Source organism: Paroedura picta, chromosome 6 (genome assembly GCF_049243985.1).
Source record: "Paroedura picta isolate Pp20150507F chromosome 6, Ppicta_v3.0, whole genome shotgun sequence".
Classification (NCBI taxonomy): Eukaryota; Metazoa; Chordata; class Lepidosauria; order Squamata; family Gekkonidae; genus Paroedura; species Paroedura picta.
The window spans coordinates 17,573,538-17,586,024 of NC_135374.1; positions in this window are offsets into that span (position 1 = coordinate 17,573,538).

Genomic DNA, 12,487 nt, shown 5'->3' on the forward strand with positions numbered 1-12,487 from the left:
CCCAGGTCACCCAGCTGGCTGCATGTGGAGGAGCAGGGAATTAAACCGGTTCTCCAGATTAGAGGCCACCACTTTTAAGGACTACACAATGCTGGCTCTACACCACAAGTCTGCCAGGTGACCTTGGGCCAGACACAGTTCGTTCAGAACTGTCTCAGCCCCACCTGCCTCACAAGGTGCCCATTGTGGAGAGAGGGAAGGGGAGGCAATTGTAAGCCAGTTTAGAGACTCTGCAAGGTAGAGCAAAGTGGGGTGTCAAATCCAACTCTTTTTCTTCTAAGAAGAAAGGAACCGCAGTCCTTTGTTGGCTGCTGAAGAAGCACTACAAACAGGGCCGACGTGAAATTCTGTTGTTGTTGTTGTTAGGTGCGAAGTCATGTTATAGACAAGAAGGTAATCATTCAAGCATTTCAGTAAAAGAATGTTTATTGTTGTTGGTAGTTGTGTAGTTGTGTCCGACCCATCGCGACCCCATGGACAATGATCCTCCAGGCCTTCCTGTCCTCTACCATTCCCCGGAGTCCATTTTTGTACTATTGGATTAGTCCCAGAATACTCTTCTGCTGTTGGAATGGGTATTTTTTAATATGATGGCAATAAAATGGAGGATGTTTTCACTCACATGGAGACCCTCAGTGGCTGTCCCTATTCTCTTCAATAATCACAAGCTCAGAGTTGGGACAATGCAACAGCAAGAACAAAACACAATTCAAGGCTACCCACAATGATTTAAAATGTAATCCACACAAATCTCAGCAGAATCACCGGTAATCTTACACTGTGCTCAAATACAGTCAAATAACTGCCTCCTGTTTTTGCATTCCAATTTTTTGCAAGGTTTTCACCCCCTAGGTGGTATAAAATCCTCATATAAATGTACCAAGAAGAAGCAGGTGCCGCATAAAGCTACAGAAAGACTCTGGGGTTTGTATCCTGCTTTGCCAAGGCAACCAGAGCTTGATTAGAGTAAAACAGAATCATAGCGTTGAAAGAGGCCATATAGGCCATCTCGTCCAATCTTCTGCTCAATGCAGGATCAGCCTAAACAAGCATCCAGAATATGTATCTGTCCAGCTGCTGCTTGAAGACTGCCAGTGAGGGGGAGCTCCCCACCTCCTTAGACAGCCCATTCCACCACTGAACGACTTTTGACTGTGAATTTCCCTCCCTGTACCTTTCTAGATGTAGTTTAAATCCTTTACTGCGGGTCCTATCCTCTGCTGCCAACAGGGACCATTCCCTGCCCTCTTCCGACTGACATCCTTTCAAATACTTCAAGAGAGATATCATGTCCCCTCTCCAACTCCTCTTCTCCAGGCTGAACATTCCCAAATCCCCCAGCCTTTCCTCACAGGGCTTGGCCCCCAGGCCTTGGATCATCCTCATGACTCTCCTCTGCCCCCAATGAATTTTAGAATCATAGAATCATTGCTCATCCCATCGCTCATCCACCATAACCTGCCACGCCCTTTTTGTCCACATCCTTTTTGCAGTGAGGCCTCCAGAACATATAATCCACTCACCATGCAGCCTTAATCTCCTATCGAATCAGAAATAATATATAGATATATAGTAACAGGGGGAAAACCCGAGCCTTCCAAACGGTCTTCTAACCTGCATACTCACTGGTGCTCACCTCTGTTCTTTTCGGCAGATATATTAGATAGCATCGCTGCTGTTATACATTCTTAAATCCGACATTGTTATAGACAAGCAGACACAGGTTGGAGTGAGAGGTGAGGAGGCTTAAAGAATGGTTGTCACTCAGATGGAAAAAAGTCTCCGAGCCACATTAGAGTTCCTAAGTTCTTATGAAAAATAAGAAGAGGTCTACTTGGTCAGGCCAAGGTAAAGGTAAAGGTATCCCCTGTGCAAGCACCGAGTCATGTCTGACCCTTGGGGTGACGCCCTCTAGCATTTCCATGGCAGACTCAATACGGGGTGGTTTGCCAGTGCCTTCCCCAGTCATTACCATTGGTCAGGCCAAAGGTATATCTAATTCCTTCCTACTTTGCCCCTGTGGCTAGTCAGATGCCTCCAGGAAGCCCACCAGAAGGGACTGAAGACAATAGCTCTCCCTTGTCCCTCCCATCAGTCGCTGCTTCTGAATGTGAAGTTCCCTTTAGCCGTCTTGGCGAATAGCAGCTGATAGACTTGTTCCCCGCGAATGTGTCTAATTGTCTTTTAAAGCCATCTAAGCTACAGGCCATTACCGTAAACTGTGGCAGCAAATCCCATCGATTAATTATACATTGTCTGAAGAAGCACTTTTTTTCGTCTGTACTGCATCTACTGCTGATCAAGCCCCAAAGAGTGTACCGTCTTGTGTACCAAAAAGTGAACAACACGGACGATGCAATGCAGGCACCAATGGGCTTAGAAATGGGCAACTCTGTTTAGGACTGCAATTCAAGTTGTTACGTAGGGCAGGGCCCTGCCCTATAGACTGGCTCACAGTCTTTCGCAACTAGGGGCTCTCCTCCATTGTCTGGGCTTGTGCCAAAGCCAGACACTGTTAAAGTCTGCCAAGACCCTGCTGGGCCAGACTTCATCTTGGCAAACTCCCCTCTTTAGCCTGTCCTTCACTATAGGTTCAGAATGACAGATTCAACTGAGCTTCTCCATCTTTCCCCCAACCCCGCCCTATATCAGATGCTGATCAAGTCGCTGGTAATGTCTTGTTTGCCTAGGGGCCCTTAGGAAATCTGACTACTCATTCTTGGCCCATCTACCAGGGGGAAATCGTTGGAATTGTTTTTGGAATTGAGCCTCCCCAGCAAAAGCAAATGATCGGAGCCTATGAAAGAATAGCAAGGAATAGAAGACAAGCTAGTTTTTTTGTACCCCACTTTTTACTGCCTGAAGGAGTCTCATACCAGCTTCCAATGGTCTTCTCTTCCTCTTCCCACAACAGATACCCAATGAAAGAACCGTGACTGGCCCAAGGTCTCCCAGCTGGCTGCTGGTGGAGGATGGGAAAATCAAATCCAGTTCTCCAGACTAGAGGCTGCTGCTCTTTACTACACCAAGCAGGCCCCTAGTAAAAGAACGGTTGTCAAGGAGATTAAAAAAAAAATGGCTACCTTTCAGAAAAGCAAAGAAACAGGTGGATTCCTCTGGATGGCAACCTTGATAGTCATAAACTGCCATCCTCTGCACAGAAGGATGAGACATTTCTCCCAGGAGTACCGATGAATGCCCATATTGTATACATACTTCCAAAAAAAAATTGTTGAGCAACTATTGGAACTAATATTAACAGATGGCTCTTATTTTCCTAGGCCGTGAACCTCAAAAACGGGGAAGAGAATATCACTCCTCTGCGGAGATCGAAGGTAGTTTAGGCAGTGTCAGGAAGTAAAGGACGCTCCTTCCAACAGATGTTCTGCACCTTCAATTAGATTGGGAAGGAATGTTTAATGGGATGGTTTTGAAAGTTCAAGCTACCTCAGGGAAATGCTGAGACTAGTGAGAAGGGAAGAAGAATGAAAGAAAACCTGTGCCAAGTGATGTCTTAAAAACCAGCCTTCTGTTGTGTTTACACTTGTTTAACCTTCAACCTATCCTCTGGAAAACAAGGACAATGAATTCACTTGGGGTACATTTCTATCTCAAATCTATCTCAAATCGGGTACCAAAGAGTAAAAAAAGAAAGTCCCATAGAAGTTGTTGTTGGTTGTGGTGGGCTTGAAAAGCGGAGCCCAGGCCATTTAAATGCCCTGAGCCGCAGGGGAGGGCAGTATATAAATGTAATAAATAAAATAAATAAAAACAATTCTCCACTGTTTCTCCTAGGATAAAAAACGTCCCAATCGGATATTGTAGTACCTCGTGGCCTAAAAATATCACAGTGGCAAAAACATAGAGCTTATCTGAGGTTTATTTTCAGGTGTTTTATCTTTCTTCCAGTAAATAAGTGGTCAGTGGTTATAACTTGGGGACATTGCTTACTTCTGTTCAGGTGACTGTGTCCTAACAGTATTGTCTAGAATGGTGTCCTCTGAATTCTACCTAGAAAAGTATAACTGGGATAGTTAATTCATCCCAATAGTGGTTTCAGGGTTAAATATCATTCAGTCAAATGATTCTCCAGTCATAAATGTGTTGGACTCTGGCATAGGAATAGAATCTAGGGCTGTTTCCTTCTCCAGGGTACCTTCAGTAGGGCTTTCCCTGGGAGAAGAACCTCAGGAGACAGCAATTGGGTGGGGCTATAGTACTGTCTACTGCTCCTGCCAGTAACCTCTCCCTGGTCACCTTAGATGAGTTCTGGCCCTTTCTCCCTGACAGGGCTGCCTGGGGATGGGACAACTCCAACCTCACCTACGTCCTCTGCCCTGGATAGGCCCTAGACCTACAGGAGTGGCAGGCCTTAGGCCCAATGGGCTGCTACTTATCTGGGACCCCATTTCCCCTGGCCCTGGGAGACCTTGTAGGGATTCTTGTCTAGCCTCCATTTTAAGCATTAGGAATCAGCCTTGGGAGTTAAATTTGACTCTGCAGTGAGTCCAGGAATGATTCCATATCACCAATTACTCCTTTTCATGATGTCCACAGTCCTCACAGTCTTTCTGGAAAGAGCTGAATTCATACATGGCCATTTTTTCTCCTTGTTACAGGGCGATATAGAAGCTGGGTGACAGCTTCCCATGGTGTTCTGGTAACAAATTATGTACAATAAATCAATTATTTATTTAGGACAGACTTGTGAGGGTCCCCTGATTTATTTGGTTCCTTCTCCTGCCAGCATTGTCCTCTCCTTGGTGGCTGGATGATATTTATGTTGGAAAGAGCTGAGAATGGGAGCCTCCTTCCCTCAAACTCATGGCCAAGATTTCTGTGCGAGTAAGGAGAAGGAAGGCCAGTGCTTTGTTTGTTAAACTAAAGGTGTCAGTACTCATAAATATGATTGCACCAATTTCCACCAGTTTCTCCCTTAAGATCTGAGAGTTCTGAAAAATCACTCTACTCAGTCCTGACCAGTACCATAACACACACACACACACACAAACCAATGCCCAGGAAGACACTGTCTTCATGGACTATCCACATGGACAGCCACCACAATTCTACCAATGGGGAATGGCAGCTGTTTTGAACTTTGACCAACCCTGGAATTACTGCCTCTATACTACCTACATAAGGCAATTGTTGGTCAAAATCTTTGCAGGACATTTGCATACTCCCAAAGGAGATGGAAGTGGCCCTTCCGGAGTCTTGTATGAAAACCTCAGCATAATGATTGGTTCTTCACGGCATCCCATAGCTTTCAGTTGCTTGACTGTCTCCCGTATTCTAAAAGGAATTAACATCTTTAGAGCTCCTTATGGCAGGGACGAAGTGCTCGACAACATGCATAAAACAAGCCCTGAGGATCTCACTTCTGAAGCTCTACCAAGAAGCCAGTGTAATAGTTTGCCAAATCTAGGTTTGAATTTGGCACGCAATACACCTTTCCTTCTCAACAGGGATGCCTTCCTTCCCATTGCCCATATCATTAGTTCCTCCTTGATTATCAACCGATGGCTTCTCTTCCACGGGCCTTTCTCTTTCTCCTTTCAGTTTACATCTGTCAGAGGTTTCTACATTGCTGTCAAAGTCCCCTTCCGTAATTTCAGAGCCAAGCTGTGGCTGCGTCCCATCGTTTACTAATTCCTCATTCATCAGTCGCTAATAGCGTGTTTTTCTGATCTTACTCCAGCCTCTGACTACGTTTTGCATAATGTGTTGCTTGGAACTAAATGCTGGGCATGCAACTCGCAGCGGGTGTTCATTTACATAGATTCCACTCACTGATGAATGAGAGTTGCTTTGTTGTGTTTCCAAACATTGCCCTACAATAGAGGAGGAGCAGAGAGTCAAAGAGATGGAATGTCCAAACAGCCCATCTCACCTAGTGTTGTGTTGATGGGCAACGCCAAGCATCCAGCCAGTTCTTGTTGCTGGCTGGAGGGAAAGTTGGAAGGCGAGGTGTCCTGCGTTTTGTTTCTCCTCTGCTTGCAGAAATTAAACTTGGCCATAATGAGAGGCAGGCTGAAGAACAAGAGTCCATGACTAGCAGTCCTTGGCTGTGGATGATGATGCTCACCATTCAGTTGAGTCTGTCTCTTGGCGATCCTATGCCTCAACAGTCCCCACAATTTCTGATCTTGCACCGCTTCTTTGAGTTGGGTAATGTTTTGGCTGGTATCCATTTTGATCGTGTCTAACCACCATGTTCTTTGTCTTTCTGGTTTCCTTTTTTCACTGACCATTCCTAGCATAATTCTCCTTTGAGTTGGATCACATGATACGGCCAAAGTAAATGAGCCGGAGTTTCACGATTTTGCCTTCCAGCGATATATCAGATTTTATGCACTATAGTCGTTCCTTGTTTGTGACTTTTGCTATCCATGGAACCCGCAAAAGCCATCTTCAACATCAGAGTTCAAACTAATTGATTCGCCTTTTGTACAATTTCTTCATCATCCAACTTTCACAGCCGTAAATGGCTACTGGAAATAAGCTAGATATAACTAATCTATCTTTGGTAGTCAGGCTTACGTCCTTGCTTTGCCATGTTTGATTCAAGCTCAACATTGCTGAGCGACCCAGAGCAATTTGATGTTTAATTTCCATACTGCAATTGCCACTCCCATCAGTCTGTGATCCAAGAAAAATGAATTCTTGAACGCATTCGATCTCTTCACTGTCAATTATTATTGGGGCATGTCTGTTTTTTGCAGTGGTCATTATTTTTGCCTTTTGGGTGTTTAAGAAAAGGCCAAATTTCTTGCTCACTTCATTGTAATCAGCTGTTCTAGGCCTTCCTTCGTTTCTGACAGGAGGGCAGTGTCATCAGCATAACGAAGATTATTTATATTCCTTCCCCAATCTTAATTCCAGTGTTTCATTCTTTGAGTTCAACCTGTCTCATAATAATCTCAATATACAAGTTAAACAGGAAGGGAGAAAGAATACAACTGGGGCACATTCCTTGCTCTATTTTGAACCAGTCAGTGTCACCAAATGGTGTACATACAATGGCTTCTCGGTTTGTGTAGAGCGACTGCACCCCCAAGTTTTGCAGGGCTTACCACAGTCCGTTGTGATCCACACAGTCAAAAACTCTGGATGAAGTAATCACTAAACACAAGTGTTCATTGTTCTCTGTATTTGTTGTTGGTTTTACTTATATTACATTTTTATTTTGCCGTAAGGAGACTTGGCTGTCTTTGGGGAGAAAAAGCAGCATGTAAATATGTAAATACACAAATAACAATCCATATCAGAAGCAATAATCTGGTGGTGACCACAGTCAAGTCACCACTGGTGACCTGCAAGACAGAATCTGCAGAGCAAGTAGCTTGAGATGGACCGAACAAATGAATTAAGCCATGCATCTGAGAGATAAGGAATGTCAAATTTTGATCTGAGCAATACAAGTTCGAATGCACCTATGGGTTCATCATAAGCCAGCTTTGACTTTTAGGGCAAAAAACAAACCAACTACTTTTAGTGAAGTACTTAGATTCTTTTTAAGATGCACGTTGAGGGACGTGAGAGAATTAGGAGAAAAACCCTAACTCAGCAATCTGATCGATCCTTTGAAGTGAAATTTCTACTTTTTTTTTTTTTGACATAACGGTACATTCTCGGTTCTCTTTGACGATGAAAGATTTTTGCTATATCTCTCCAGAAGCAGGACTGAAATACTTTTTAGCTTATGCTGTTTGTTCTCTGGTGGCTTATTAATTTGACCCAACATCTTTCCTGTATTTCTGACAGCAAAACTGAGAACACGTGAACGAGCAATAAGACATGCGGACGATTACGACTGGACAGCTCCTACTAGTTATGGGCTTAAATTATTTCCAACAATTATTTTCAAACTCAACTGTTTAAGTTTTAACTAGAGTGTTATTTATTTATGTATTTTACATTTGATGTGCACAGCACTGAGCCCATCTCAGTAGTATATAAATGTAGTTAATGATGATGATGATAGCAATAATACATATTTGGAAACCATGGTGTTAAACATCACATTGGATGCTCACCAGACCAGATGGCCTTTTTGTCTATGGTGGACACAAAACAGCTGTTCCCACCTTTAAAACAATGTCTCCCACTTCTTTTCTCCCTGTTTCGAGACCCAAAGCACCTCCCAATAAGTGGTTTGGGCACTCTGTATAGAGAGGACTTCATCAACATATGCCTACCTTGTGTGATCTCTGAAGAAGAGAAGATCATATGTCCTGCTTCCTTCAGTTTCACTTCAGGCTTTGTTATAGGGGAGGTGGGTGATCTGAGGTGGCTGGGTTAAATTCATTGAAACCTTCTGAAGCTTTTAATAGGATCACAGATTTCTGAAGCCTTTAGAACACATGGCACGGGTAGCGAGTATTGTACCCTCCTGATCATCTTGATTTGTCTCTTTTTTGTCCTGTTAGACTAAGGTGATCAGATTGTCCCACTTTTGGAGGGACATCTGGGGGGTACCTGGCAAATTGTACTTATGTTGAAATTTTAAAAAGTATCTATTACAATACTATTTTTTGCATTCTGTGCATTCTATGAAACTTTTTGTTTCTCCATATAGACCAAATTTTTAATCAAGAACCCCCCCCCCCCGGTCAATGGCGTTCCGCTTTACCAATGTTAAAGTCTGGTCATCTTAAGTTAGACCCACAGAATTTCCAGCAGGGAGGTGGAATCAGCTTATGGGGATCTGCTCTGAAGAGTTTTCCAAGGCTCAATTTATGCTCTTTAAAAGCTATGATAAATCGTTAGGTTGGCAACCTTCAGGTGAGGTTTGGAAATCTCCTTGAATTGCTACTGATTTCCAGGAGAAGAGAATTGTTCCCCTCTAAAAAGTGGCTGCTTTGGAGGATGAAGCCATGGCATTATACCCTGCTGAGCTCATTCCTCCACCCCATATCTAGTTCCACCAACAAAATCTTCAAAAATTTCTGAACCTGTAGCTGGCAACCCTATGGCTTTTGGGAATTATTGTTGTCAATATGCTAATGCTTTAACTAAGCACCCACATTAGTGCCTGGGTAACCAAGAGAAAATAAAATGCAGACAAAATGGAGGAAGCTTCAGTGCTCAACCCATAACAGTCTGGCTTCTATCCTGGCCCTTTGGAATTGTGGGAGTTCAGGAAGGGCCCTGATCTCTTCAGGGAGCTCATTCCACCAGGTGGGGGCCAGAATCAAGAAGGCCGTGGCCCTGGCTGAGGCCTGCCATGCTTCTTTGGGACCAGGGATCCTCAGACAGTTGGCGATGTCCGAACATAACACTCTGTGGATGCTTAGGGCCGCGTGGAAAGAATCAAAGCAGTAAGAATTCTGTTCATCTTATTTCATTTACCAAACTTTTGAAAAAGAGGTTCAAACAGACTCATTTACATTTAGATTTATCATCTTGCCTGATCGACTGCATCTCCATATTAATAAAGAACAGAAGAGACCTGACACTCCCAACGTTATTTTTGTTCTCTGTCTCCAACCAGAAGTACTCAATCAGACTCCCGGGAGAGGGGCTCTCATATTGGTAATGAATCTGGAACTAAACCTGACACCAGAGCTGGTGATGTTACAGTGTTCCTTGAGGACCCATCTGAATGAGCGCTTAATACAATTGCATTTGACAGAAGTCACATGAGGCTTTGGAGGCGATTAGTGAAAGGTTCAGTCTCTGATCTCGAGCGGCCTTGAAATGTGGGAGTCACAGTTCTTCAAAGCTCACAGGTATGACTTAAACACATGCCCTGGAGACATGACTTTAAAAGAATTAATTGTCGAGAAAAAATATTCATGGAAGACAGATGGTCCCAGGGAAAGATTATATAGAAGTGTTTTTTTTTTTTGTTAAGAAGGTAATCATTCAAGCATTTCAGTAAAAGAATGTTTGTTGTTGTTGGTAGTTGTGTAGTTGTGTCCGGCTCATCGTGACCCCATGGACAATGATCCTCCAGGCCTTCCTGTCCTCTACCATTCCCCAGAGTCCATTTAAGTTTGCACCTACTGCTTCAGTGACTCCATCCAGCCACCTCATTCTCTGTCGTCATTTCTCAGATGTGATATCATTCCTCTGTAGGAATGGCTAGAAATGCTCTACCACAGAGTTTCCTGCAACTCCTAGAGAGGCATGATGTCCTTTCTGGGTTTCCCAGACAGGACATCATTCTTTCAGTGCCAGAAATTTTCCTTCTCCTGCTAAGCCACTGGCCTGCCAGTGGGCATGGCCCGCTGGGAATGAGACATCTCCCACCCCCAGTGGGCATATGGCAACAAATAAATGACACACATGCTGTGCTGCACATACAGCCAGCTGGCCAAAGATGAATTTCTTGAAGAAGGAGATATCCAGAAGCTTTATGAGGGGGCCTGAGTACCCTAAAGAGGATATAGGCTTGACAAGTACCCTTCAGCCTGAATACAAAACATACTTGTTTTCAGCCCTTACCTGAAGATGTCAGAGGTAGGGTCTATGGGTCTATTTTTTCTTCATTTGGGTCTATTGGGCCCGAAAAGTTTTCAGGTCTGAATATGGGTATGGTATTCGGATCTGGGAATTTTTGTGGGCTCCAATTTAAAAGGTCCCCAGAATCTGCATGTGGCAGGGAGAGGCCTCCCAACTCCATGCAGACCTGGCTGAGAGGGCTTCCGCTGCAGCATGGTTTAAACTGCACTGGATCAAAAGCTGTCCTCAGGATCACTTAATGCCCCACACAGACCTGAGAAGATCAGCTGAGGCGGTGGGAGCTGAGAGCTCTCTGCCCCAGATGATTGGAACGACGTAATGTCCCTGAAAGAGCCTCTTGTGGCGCAGAGTGGTAAGGCAGCCGTCTGAAAGCTTTGCCCATGAGGCTGGGAGTTCGATCCCAGCAGCCGGCTCAAGGTTGACTCAGCATTCCATCCTTCCGAGGTCGGTAAAATGAGTACCCAGCTTGCTCTCTGGGGGGTAAACGGTAATGACTGGGGAAGGCACTGGCAAACCACCCCGTATTGAGTCTGCCATGAAAATGCTGGAGGACGTCACCCCAAGGGTCAGACATGCACAGGGGATACCTTTACCTTTAATATCCCTGAATATTAGGCAGTGGGCTAGAGTGGATGAGCCTGAAGGTCCCTTCCAGCTCTATGATTCTGTGAAAAAGCCTCCAAGAAACTGAGCTTTTATTTGGGTTCAGCTACAGCAGTAGCCAATCAGATCAGAAAATTTGTAATCAGCTTTAATACCGGGAAAATATCAGTAAGGTATTTTTCGGGAATTTTGTGGGGACTCAGTTTAACCCAATGCATGCCCTAGTGTGATCCAGTGATAAAACAGCATGGAGATCTTGTCTGGAATCGCAGAAATGAACTAAGATCAGTGCATGCTCACGTAGCATCACAGTTCCCTGAAGAAACTTCACATGGATTTTAAGCAACACGAGTGCTCACTGTGTATCTTTTAGCAAATGTGAACTGCTGCTTCAAGTACTGGCATTCCGCTACACTGGGCTTTCCCTCGTTCTCATTTTACTCACTTGGAAGCTCCTATTTCTTTGTGGCTTGCCTACCCCCACCCCACCCCCAATTCTGCACTTGTTTTGTTCCTCCTAGTAGTTAATTCAACGTCACATCAGCTTTTCTCCCACGTATCTCCCTGCAGACTTGAACTGCGGGTTTTTATGCCGGTATGATATTGAACTGACCACTAGAGAGAACAAAACAAATGTGGAAGTAGGAAAAAACACACACATACCAAAGAACCAGAAACATAAGTGAGGAAAATAAGAATGCAGAAAAGCCCTTAAGCCATGATTATGGAGCCCCAGAAAAACTTAGATGGGGTCGTCTCTCCAAGACTGGACCATAGATTTGTGTCGCAGGACTGCATGAGAAATTGCCAAGGCTGCTGGGATATAAAGTTGGCAGAGGACCTGAGCCATTTTGAAGGCAATTTTCTTAAAATTACACATGCAATTATAACTTACAAACAAGCAAGCCGCATCCTTCAGGTGTTCTCACTCTGAAGTCCCCCAATTTATAAAAGTTTCAGATACCAAGCAATTAGTTTAGCCAAAATTCACTCAGTCGTGCTTATGGTTACAAAAATGTCCAGCAAAAACTGTCTGAGCCATGTTTTTGAATGCAAAACTCTCAGAGGAATATTCTTGCAGCCAGCGCTTGGAAAGATCTTTCTTTGTATCTGCTGTTTATTGCTCCTTGCGTCATCCTTGTGGTGCTTTCTACTTTGTCAAGCGGATCTGTAATCCCTTTTTTCTTTATCTCCTTGAAAACACCGAGTTTTATTCTCTCGTAGATAGCCCAGGGATTTATAGAAGTAATTCTAATTAATGTTAATGAGAGAGTTATCCAGTTTTTATATCCACTTTTACTGATAATGGGAACAGACTAAACTTCTAAATAGGGCTAGAAAGCAAGTCTGCAAATTGACAACACCCCTGGAGCTGCAGATTGATAAGCCCACAGTAAAACATTCCTCCTTTTCT